This window comes from Morus notabilis, unplaced genomic scaffold (assembly GCF_000414095.1).
Source record: "Morus notabilis unplaced genomic scaffold, ASM41409v2 Scaffold748, whole genome shotgun sequence".
Classification (NCBI taxonomy): Eukaryota; Viridiplantae; Streptophyta; class Magnoliopsida; order Rosales; family Moraceae; genus Morus; species Morus notabilis.
The window spans coordinates 83,198-95,530 of record NW_010362182.1 but is presented as its reverse complement, the minus strand read 5'-3'; the positions used below and the strand labels follow the sequence as shown (position 1 = coordinate 95,530).

General features: G+C 35.2%; 1 long non-coding RNA gene across 2 annotated transcripts; it reads right to left on the bottom strand.

Annotated features, from left to right (window-relative positions):
- Window positions 1-9,845: 9,845 nt before the first annotated feature.
- LOC112092185 lies at window positions 9,846-12,077 on the bottom strand. 2 transcript variants are annotated; one of them, XR_002902480.1, is made up of 5 exons: window positions 11,878-12,077; window positions 11,564-11,663; window positions 11,372-11,421; window positions 10,784-11,025; window positions 9,846-10,071 (listed from the first exon to the last, which is right to left on the bottom strand). It is a non-coding gene; the product is annotated as an uncharacterized LOC112092185 (long non-coding RNA). The 2 variants fall into 2 exon arrangements; XR_002902479.1 differs by having other exon boundaries at window positions 9,846-10,048.
- Between the last annotated feature and the right edge of the window lie 256 nt (window positions 12,078-12,333).

Here is a 12,333-nt window from a genome sequence, read left to right as displayed (position 1 = left end):
GTTTCTTATAACTTTTACTTCATATGGGTCCCGTACCTGTTGTACCATAGCGTGCATAACCAATCCTCCCTCAGGTTTTCATTTCATTCATAATCATTATACCCTCCGTTACGGAGGCCGACACAATCTGTTTTATTAACCTTTTGTCATTTATCATTTTTACTTTGTACATTGTCTTACTATCATCTTTTCTTATCATGACAGTAATTTTAATCATAGTTTCTAACTTTTGCTTCTTATGGGCCCGTACATGTTGTACCGTAGTGCACATAACTAGTGAGGAGTTAGGTAGCGACCCAAAACCAACTCGCTTATGGTTTCGTTTTATTCATAATCATAATAACCTCCCTTGCGAAAGCAGGTACAAACAGTTTTATTAATTTCTTATCATTTGCCATTTTTACTTCAGATATCATCTTTCTATCAATTTTCTTATCATGACAGTAATTTTATCTCATCATCTTACTGTCTTTTTTTCTTATTACATTAATTTTAATCTTATCATCTTCTTGTCATATTTTCTTATTATAATAGTAATTTTACTCATATTATTGCATCTTTAACATTTCTTCCAATTTCCTATGAAATTGGACTTTATTTAAACGTTTGACCTTTTTAATGATTTTGACTTTGACTTTTTTGTTGATTAAAATTTTACTGCTACTCTAAGTCCATAAGCACATTCAACGTAACAAATAAGAATCAAGAATCATCTTTCACATAATAACAACATTATACATATAATATGCACAATTTTGTGCAACATTAAGAAATATGCTTATTCGTGTCGTAAACAAAAGAGAACTGTTGGTACTTATAGAAGTTCCGCTAAAGTCACGACTTTCGAGTTTCTAGGAACTTTGCTTCCTTGATCGCCTACTGTTCCTATCATATAAATTCCCGATCGTTAGATTCACAATCTAATATTAGTAATTGCAATATAATTTGACTCGAGTTCGTGGTTTTGTAAAAGTAATTTTTTTACGAAGTGCACATTAAATATTGTATATAAGTGTTATATATGAGAGGATAATATTTAAAGATAATAATCCCAACGATGTTCGTAATGAATTTAATTAAAGTCTCTAGAATCTTTAATTAAAACATTATTAATACATGTCATTCCCATTAAGAATGAAATGGTATTATCCGCATCATTAATATAGGGATATTGAATGATGTATTATACATAATAAGATTATGAAGAACTGGGACACAGACACAATTTAATTTTCTGATAATTTTCATTAAGTATAGAAATCAAATTTGGGTTTACTGATGCTTATTAATAGAATGATCTTAATCCTGAGTTATTAGCCTAATCCTATTTATGGATTTGAGTTTTTTGACTTACTTAGCATGGGTTTCGAGATTCTACATCATATTCCTTGTATCTTAAAAACATGACGAAATAAATATCTTAGAATGCTAATATACGAGATGGAATCCATTATTTCTTCCTTGAAGAAGTAGATAAATAATTCCCATGGGGATTGATTTTGAGTATGTAATGAGCTCATATTCATGAATTTATTTTATGAATATATTATTCATTAAAGAATCAATAGTACTCGAGGATAAAGATGTTATTAGAGAGTTAACAACTTTACTAGCTCTATTTATGAATTATTTATGGAGGATTAATCTATATGTAGTGACTACATCAAATGGATACTTCAAGTTCTTAAAAGTAAATTATGTATATAATTTTGAGAGTGTAATTTCGAGTTTTTTAGTGGAGTAACTTTTATAATTAATAAAATTAGTTAATTAATTAAAGAGTTTAAAGTTTGACTTTATTTATATTTGAATTTTAGCTAAAATTGAAAACTGGATAAAAGAAAGAATTTATCTCCTCCTCCTGCCTTATAATTGTGCCAACCATAAAGAGATATCCCTATGGTGTGGCCGACCATTGTAGATAAGGGAAAGGAGATAATTTTGTTTCTAAAATTAAATGAGAAACTATATTTTAAATAGGATTTGAAATAAAGTGATAACTAATTATCTATTACTTTGCCTTTAAGTTAAAGAAAATGGGTTTTCTTAGGATTCTATAAATAGGAGACAATAGAGAATTGGTGAAGAGAATCTTTGCTCTCTATTTTTCTTTAGTGGCTGAATTTTAAGAGAGAGAAAAAGAGAAGAAAAGTTCTTACAATTTACAGTTTCATCACATATATTCGTTGATAGTGGTAAAATATAAATTAGCGAGTGATCATATCTGATAGTTATATTTTAGTCTTGTAGATTTCAAGGACTAGACGAGGAAGATTTGGGTTTTCTAAAAAGGCTTCGAGCTTGGATTGTTTCGTGATCAAAGAATTCAAATCATCAGCCTAATTATTTGCTAGGTATATACATGTTTATAAATTAATGCGATTAATTTATTAAATAGTAAATTAATATATTCTATAGTGTTCAAAAGTTTTATGAAAATTTTTGTTGTACATGATCTGCACCTACATACTTCTGCATCTGAAATTATTTTAGAAACCAACAGAATTTACCTAATGAAAACAACCATATAATAATTTTCTGATATTAAATAAAACCAAAAATAATAATTCAACGAGTTTATCTTGAATTAATTTAATGAATAAAGTACTCGTGAATTAATAACCGATCTCATACTTGATTTTAAACCTTTAGCGGAAATAAGATAAGTTACTAATACGTAGGAAATATTATATATCGTTACAAGAATGTATATGAGCAACCAAAGGGACCCGACAGACATATATAGATCAAGCTCCTATAATCACAACAGTACTTGTTAACGTACAAGTTCATCACATGATTATAAACTCTAGCGCTACTGCATTAAAAGCCTAAAGCTGCACTCTCAATCCATATAGTATGGGCCCGTTCACTTCATGTATCCCACTCGAATACAGCCCACTCGAATTGAATTTTGGGTTGCGTTTTACGTTCATTAACCAAAACTCGAGTGTGAAACTCGAGTAATAACTCTGATTTCAGAGTTTGGCACACCACTCGTTTTTCCATTACTGCAGTGTGCTTCTACAGTGTTTTCATGTGCTTGAACAGTGCAGATTCCTGATTTCTTCCCGTTGCTGCCTCGTTCCTGCCTCCCCAGTGCAGATTTCTCTATGCTTTTTGCCCGCTGGACCCTGGTTCCTGCCTCCCCCTTCTAATTTCACTCTGAAAAAAGCTATTGTCTGCAGATTTTTAGAGTGAAAATTGACTCTGTCCATTGGGGGAAGGTTACTCGAATCGGTTACTTTGTCGATCCGCAGCGAAAAAAGGTAAACCTCTCCCCTATTTCCACCATTTTTGCTTCGATTTCTTGTTGCATGCCCAACCCTAGAAGTGTTCCCCGCCCCTGCCCTTGAATCTTCATCACGGATACCATTCATCCGCCTCGATGCAACCGGCAAACTCCGTTGGCCGTCTTATTGCGTCGATGTAGAGTCAAACGGAAGAATCTTGCATCTACTGGTTATCTTCCGTTGAGAGGTTACCATCGGCGGTTCCGGTGTCAAGCCGTCGTACGCGCTGCCTCACGATCGCGTTTGGGGGTTTTGATAGACGATAAGCCTTTGTCCTCAACTGGTTCCAACCGGGTATGATATTTCACAACTACTAATCTCCTATATACCATTATTTGTTCTGGATTTGTCATGATCGCACCGTAGTTCTTCTTCGTTTTCACTGATTTGATGCTGAGATATTGGTTGTCGTTTGCATTGTGATGGAAACGTGAGACATATTCCTTGTCGTTTGTATTGTGATGCTAATGTGTAGTGAGACCACTGTTGTCGTTCGCAGTCACGATGTTCTCTTACTTGTTGTCGTATTGCCTCAACTGTTGTCGTTTGTCCCTGTGGCTATTGCATCCCCTGTTCTCGTATTGCCTTGGCTGTTGTCGTTTTTACCTTAGCTTGTTTATTCCCCTGTTGTCGTATTGTCTATCCTATTGCCGTTTTACCTTAGATTATTGCCTACCCTGTTGTCGTATTGGCTGTCCTGTGGCCATTTTTACCTTTAGCTTATTGCCTCCCTTGTTGTCGTATTGTCTCTCCTGTTGCCATTTATACATAAGCTTATTACCTACCCTGTTGTCGTATTGGCTGTCCTATGGCCGTTTTTACCTTAGATTATTGCCTCCCTTGCTATCGTATTGGCTTTCCTGTTGCCGTTTATATCTTAGCTTATTACCTGCCTCCCCTGTTGTCGTATACTATCTCCACTGCCGTTTATACCTTAGCTTATGGCATCCCCTATTGTCGTATATTCTCTCCATTACCGTTTTTACCTTAGGTTATGGCATCTCCTATTGTTGTACTGGCTCTGCTGTTGCCGTTTTTACCTTAGCTTATGGCATCTCCCATTGTTGTACTTGCTGTGCTGTTGCCGTTTTTACCTAGCTTATTGCCTCCCTCTGTGGATGTATTGGCTCTGTTGTTGCCATTTTTACCTTAGCTTATGGCATCTCCCATTGTTGTACTTGCTGTGCTGTTGCCGTTTTTACCTAGCTTATTGCCTCCCCCTATGGATGTATTGGCTCTACTGTTGCCGTTTTTACCTTACCTTATGGACTCTCCTATTATTGTATTGGCTCTCCTGTTGCCGTTTTTACATTAGCTTATTGCCTCCCCTGTGGATGTACTGCCTCTGTTGTTGGTGTATTGACTCCCCTATGGTCGTATCGCACATGACCGCTTAACAAACAGGTAATGTTGGCAATGATGAAATTGGTTCAAAAATTAGAACACTCATCGTAGTGGCGTCCTGTAGGCAATGTGACAGTTAGTTACCGCTTCATTGGAATTTATCGAGTGCCTCTGAAGCATGGCAGCTACGTCGCTCCTGCTTATAAGGATGATGCTCCGAGTGTTGTTGCGATTACTCAGCTACAAAATTTCTGAGCCAGTAATAACATTGCCTCACTTGTTACGTGTAGAAACCAGGTAATAGTACGTTGGTTAATGGCAGTAATGTTCGAAAAATGTTCGGAGCCATTTATAACTGTGTCTAGTTCTTAGATTGTTTCAAATATCTGACTCATGCATACGGCCATTCTTCTTGTGCGTCGTTACACTTCTTTCTTTCCTATTTTAGATACCGAGAGGGAACCCCGACGATGAAGCCACTCTGAAAGGCAGAAAGAGGAGTTGCTTATGCGACTCGCTGCCTACAATCGTGATGCCAACGGTCGAAAACCGGATTCTAAAACATGGGAGGATTGGGCGCAACATCTTCAACAGTTCTTTAAGGATCAAGTCACCCCTGCCAAAGTGCAGCAGATGAAAGTCTGACTCAAAGCCAAGTTTGACCATGAGCTTACATTACGCAATAACATAGGACTTGGCTGGGACCCTGTTACCGGTGCTGTGATGTGCACTGATGAATATTGGGAAGATTTTGCCAAGGTAAACGTCTAAACAATTATTGTTCTATGGGTAGTCAATTCTTGCAACATTTTGCCAAGGTCATTTTGTTTGCTCATTCATATGCAGAACAAGAAATGGGCAAAATCGGCAAAGAATCAGCCTCTTAAAAATTGGGACTTGTACTATGAGGCCTTTGGTGGTACGAGGGCAAGTGGGGCATTTGAGAAGGGATTGGATAATCCAACGAACATAGATGAGGGTCCAGTACACATCTCTGATGAAGAAAGGGCGACATCTGATGAGGGTGGCAGCGAAGATGGTTTCATTGCCTCCATGCGGGTCAGTTTGAACAATGCAGCTAGAGGTCTCAACATTGCGTCGTCCTCGAAAGCGATCGGCAAGAAACCAGCCAAGTCCTCACATAAGGTAATATGTGACCCTGTAGCGAGGGATTTAATCGGCAAGCTTGTCTCTTCTATTGAAAGCAAGCGTAGTAGTCGCACTAAAAGCTCTAGTGCGAATCAAGCTGCGCCTATTGTCGATCTCCAGGACCAATGCCAGGGCATAGTTAGGGAAATGGCGCTTGATGATGAAACCGCAATAATGTTTTTGGAGGCTATTGCTTGGTATCCAAATATGCAGAAGCTGTTCGTGGGAATGAGTGATACTCAACGTAACTTCTTCGTGACAAGAACAATCAGTATGTCTAGGACTCAATCACATGGACCTTTCTCAAACCCCCATGCCTCTACGGGGACACAGTTTATGCCGCCACAATTTCCCAACTTCATGTCACAACCCAGCAGCTATATGCAACCGGCTCCCTTCTATGGCCAACAACCCACCAACAATATGCCACGGCCCCCAAACTTTGGGGGACAACAACCTGTCCCACCATTTCCTACAAATCCCCAAAACTATAATCCCCAACAACCGGCTGCGTATAATCCCCAAACACCATACTACATGCCTCACTTTCTGCCGCAACCAGGACACTTTGGTGGCGATGGCAGTCCGGACTAGCATTGAGTTCCATAAAATATTGTTTTTACCATTGTCTGTATTCATACAATTGAACATCATTTCTCATTTTTAGATTTCAACATAGTATTTGAGTAGACTTTGCTAATTATGTTTACTACGGCCGTGCTAGTGTTGTATTGACTATGGTTATTGAGTTGCATTGCGCAGAACAATATTTATTGATGTACTATGTGTAGTCACCTTTACTTGCGGATCAAATGACCATTTCATATATATTCGTTTGTTATCCTTTCATTATGCATGTCTCGCAGGTAGCAATGTGGAATGCAGGTCCCTCAAACCACGTTCCTGAAAATGATGATAGTGACGACTCAGATGACGGTTATGAGATTGCAGCAGTAGCAGTAGTTTTGTGGTATTACTACACATACATGGAAAGGCCACTGCCTCAACCAAAGCATACCTCCGCTCTCACAGGTATAATGCGTGTTCAATACCTACTTGATGGACATGAGGCTGTTATTAGGTTGAAGATTAGAATGGGAAGTGATTGTTTCAAGCGTCTTAGTACGTTGCTTGAGCTTAAAGGGCTTTTAAGACCGACTAGGAATATGAATGTGCACGAGCAACTTTTTGATGTCCTTTACTGTCATAAGCCAAGTTTGTTGCATTGTTTTGTCCCTCTGCCTAAACCCGGTGGATGATTACCCTGCCAACTCCACCCATTTGTCGTTTTCATTGTGTCTCCCTTACTTTGATGTCGTTTACACTAAAGTGTATAGCATGTTCATTTTAAATTCTTGAAATGAAGTTGTGTAATGCCTCTGCATAATTTTGTGTAGTTGTTTAAGCTGCCTCACGTCAAATGTTTGCAAGACTATTTAACATTGGCTTATCTAGGTCCAGAAAATGAAGATAAATCCAATGCAATATCTTGTGTAAGTGGTGAGTTTAGTTGTGTGCAAGTGAACACATAACTCAAGTTTTAAATGTCACATCAATCTCTTACTAAACACTTAACTCAAAATTCACATTACAACTCCAATTAAAAATAACTCAAGTTCACTTTTCTTATTCGAATCATAAAATTAGAGTTAGTGAAGTAAACGGGCCCAAAATACGTGTAACAGCACGTATAGTGGGAGTTCTAGAAAAGGAACTGCACGGAAACAATGGAGGAAGGATAAAAAATGATATATGTTTCTCACGCAAGAGACAGAGATTGAGGGCTGTTCTTTTGTCCTTTTTAAGTTAAGTGATTTGAGTGTAGATTTTGAATTGAGTTTAAATTATAACTTGAGTTAAAATTGTAATTTGAGTTTTGTGTTTAATTGTGTACATTTGAGTTATAGTTTGAGATAAGAATCTTTTTGAGTTTGTGTTTGAGTAAGTCAAAACTTAAATTTGTATTTAGATAGTATTTTAATAAAAACTCAATACTGATGAAAAATTTTAATAAGGTATATGAGTGAAGTTTTATTCGTCTTCAAGTTGTCAACGCATAAAAAAAAATCATCTCAATCAGAATTAAAACGAAAAAGTTATAGCATTTTTAAGAATAGAAAAAATATTGTTCATTAATTTGAGTTTGAGTTTCTGAACTCGAGTTGAAGGAGAAACTTGAACTCGAGTTTTAGTCCCAAGCTCGAGTTCAAACTTAAAAGAACATAAACTTGAATAAAATTGTAACTTGAGTTGCTTTTTTTTGAGTTTTTAACTCAAGAAAATGGCTGCCAAACAGCCCCTAATTTTTGCACGATTTTGACAGAGTGAGAAAGAAAAAAAAACCAAAGAAAATCTCTTGAGTGCAATTATATACTTTTGAGAAAAGTAAGTGATAACCACATGTGATTTTTTTGTTCATCGAAACTCATTAAAACGCCCACACGTTCGAGTTCACGTTAATCCGAAAATACATTGAGAATGAACTGTGGTGTTCTTAAAATTTAATTGCTCAAGACGGTATTGGAAGAGTTCAAGATTTACGTCATAATCGAACGACGGTAAAATTCTTCTCTTTAATATCTTTATAGTTAAATTAACATGAAATAATGATCGCATTAAATTTTAATTTATGTAATTCGATCGATACCACGTTTCTGCGTAATTTTTTTTTTGAAAATCCGGTTTGAGAAACCAACAGTAGCCATCAAGAATCAGAATTCTATAGGAAAAGTTGACAAAATACAAGATCGAGAAAATCTATAAATCCAATGCAATATCTTGTGTAAGTGGTGAGTTTAGTTGTGTGCAAGTGAACACATAACTCAAGTTTTAAATGTCACATCAATCTCTTACTAAACACTTAACTCAAAATTCACATTACAACTCCAATTAAAAATAACTCAAGTTCGCTTTTCTTATTCAAATCATAAAATTGGAGTTAGTGAAGTGAACGGGCCCAAAATACGTGTAACAGCACGTACAGTGGGAGTTCTAGAAAAGGAACTGCACGGAAACAATGGAGGAAGGATAAAAAATGATATATGTTTCTCACGCAAGAGACAGAGATTGAGGGCTGTTCTTTTGTCCTTTTTGAGTTAAGTGATTTGAGTGTAGATTTTGAATTGAGTTTAAGTTATAACTTGAGTTAAAATTGTAATTTGAGTTTTGTGTTTAATTGTGTACATTTGAGTTATAGTTTGAGATAAGAATCTTTTTGAGTTTGTGTTTGAGTAAGTCAAAACTTAAATTTGTATTTAGATAGTATTTTAATAAAAACTCAATACTGATGAAAAATTTTAATAAGGTATATGAGTGAAGTTTTATTCGTCTTTTCGTTGTCAACGCATAAAAAAAAATCATCTCCATCAGAATTAAAACGAAAAAGTTATAGCATTTTTAAGAATAGAAAAAATATTGTTCATTAATTTGAGTTCGAGTTTCTGAACTCGAGTTGAAAGAGAAACTTGAACTCGAGTTTTAGTCCCAAACTCGAGTTTAAACTTAAAAGAACATGAACTTGAATAAAATTGTAACTTAAGTTGTTTTTTTTTGAGTTTTTAACTCAAGAAAATGGCTGCCAAACAGCCCCTAATTTTTGCACGATTTTGACAGAGTGGGAAAGAAAAGAAAAACCAAAGAAAATCTCTTGAGTGCAATTATATACTTTTGAGAAAAGTAAGTGATAACCACATGTGATTTTTTTATTCATCGAAACTCATTAAAACGCCAACACGTTCGAGTTCACGTTAATCCGAAAATACATTGAGAATGAACTGTGGTGTTCTTAAAATTTAATAGCTCAAGACGGTATTGGAAGAGTTCAAGATTTACGTCATAATCGAACGACGGTAAAATTCTTCTTCTCTTTAATATCTTTATAGTTAAATTAACATGAAATAATGATCGCATTAAATTTTAATTTATGTAATTCGATCGATACCACGTTTCTGCATAATTTTTTTTTGAAAATCCAGTTTGAGAAACCAACACTAGCCATCAAGAATCAGAATTCTATAGGAAAAGTTGACAAAATACAAGATCAAGAAAATCTACAATGCTCTAAATACGGAAACTAACTCCAATCGTCAAACTAAGAATGGTGGATGCCCAATATATAAAACGAAGTCTTCCTTTAGCCCCAAGCGCATCATGGCACACACATTCTTCATGGCATAAGCCTCTCATTCATTGAAACCACCATTCTCTTCTCCATTATTGACTCTTTAAAGTTTTATCAAGTTCTCTCTTGTACTATTTTCTCTCTGCATAGTGAAAAACACAAACACTACAATGAATATAACTCATACATCAATCGATAGTAAATAACTATAAATTTTAGTGTCTCTTTATTTTCCGCCCTTCACTTATTCATTCACATGGTAGATCAAACTTAGGCATACAGATCAACATCTAACAACTCCCAAAATTGATCATTGGCCCTAATACAAATTGGATGTAGGATTTCATCCTCTACAGAAAATAAAAAAAAAAATCTAGACGGTTCATGAAAAAGGAAAGTAAATAATACAAATTGGATGTAGGATTTCATCCTCTACAGAAAAAAAAAAAAAAAAATCTAGACGGTTCATGAAAAAGGAAAGTAATAAATATTTAGAATAATACTTACTTTCTATGGAGAGTTTTGTACTAAGGCAATCACAGCAAAACATGTCATATACAAATCAAAAGACTTATTTAATTGAAATTAGAAAATTGACAATCTAAATTAGTATGAATTGATTGGGTATTTTTTTTCTTTTCTTTTTTGGATTGAGAGTTTGGGGTTTTTCTATATTTTAAGGTGAAGTCAAGTGTTAATTTATCACTAGCTTATGCCTTCAACCTCTCTCTCTCTCTCTCTCTCTTTTCTTTTATAATTTACTAAAGAAGTTTCTTTCCTCTAATAAATCTTTAATTTATATAATTTTGTCTCTGATGATTCCTACGGCTAGTGATATAACATATAAGTACGACAAAAGTAGAGAAAAGGATTATACCTCCAAAAACCCGTAGATTCACTGAGAATGTTAGACTATAGGATATCTACTAGCATGCTGATTCGCTCATGAATGATAAGAAAATAAGAAAGTACATTATAGTTGCTGAGTATCATGTGAATGGAACATCTTTTAGACATCGAAATTTCCGTGAGTTCAAGATAAATGCATTGGATTCATTCTATTCTCCCACGTCTTCCTTTGTTAGAAAGTGTTGTTTATGCCTTTAGGAAAAAATGTCACTGCAAGAAAAAGAAAAAAAATTTTCCCCGTTAAAAGTTAAGGGTCGCTGCAAAAAAGCTATAGAGAGGAAAAATTACCTCGCTGATTCACCGCAACAACTTCATAGCTATAGACTAGTAGCAGCGATTTTGAAATTGTGAACTCGCCGCTATATTTATATGACATTTATTTTGATTACTTTTACAAAGTTTGTAGCAGTGAAAATTTTTCCTGCTATAGAATTGGCTTTTTTTCTTTAAAAATAATGGAAACCCTGTTTATTTACATATACATTTCTAAAAATTCCAACCGCTCTGTTTTTCATTTTTCCAAACTTAAGCCTTCAACATTTTCAATATCTGCTACCTCCATTAATCTTAGACTCGTTCTTTGTTTCTCCTACACCAGTGCCTTTCCTACACGCCCACAACACAATACATTTAAGAACCAGAATACCACATATAGCATTTGCAACTAAAAAATCTATAACCAAACAAAGATGAACGTAATGAGATATGGATGAACGCAATTCGACATTTTTAAAACCAAAGTAATTACCCAAGATGATGAAATTCCAAGCAGATGCATTTTTATCCACAACGAATTCAGTTTCCTGAAGCAAGCTCATACTTTATAAACAAAAAGCAAATCTTCCCACCTGATAAAAATACCAAAACAACTCAGAAAGAAACCGAAAAGTATAACACACAACTTTCAAAGAAAAAAAAAAGAAAAAATCAGCCAAGAACAGAGGCGTCAGTAGACAAAAACTCCCCAAATTTTCCTCTAATTTCTTAGATAGCAGAATAAAAAACAAAATATTGCATTTACAAAAAAAAAAAAAAAAATCCTTCATCAAGATAGAAACTTACCTAAAATTTTCCATATCAGGGAAACTAATCTCCCCAATCTTTTCTACATCAATAGCACCATTTTGACCCAAATAGGCAAAAATCAAGATCTGCAAAACAAAAAATTGAGAAAGTTGATTGCACACAAATTTGCAATAAAATATGCAAAACCCACATGAACTAAAGTGTGGGAGAGGGTTTAGAGGGAGTATAAGGCCAGGGAGTTTTTGGACGGAGAAGGGGAGAGAGAGAGTGAGAGAGACAAAAATATATTTTTGCTTTATGTGAGGACGTTTCCTCACTCTCCTCTCCTTTTTTGTTCAGAGGAAACGTCCTCCTCCTCCTATATATATATATATATATATATGAGAAATGGGGAGAGATTAGGCCCCGTTCACTTCGCTGATTCGAGTTTAGAATTTGAGTTTTTCTACAGTAAAAAGCTCTCACAAACAATCACATCTAACTTATATATAT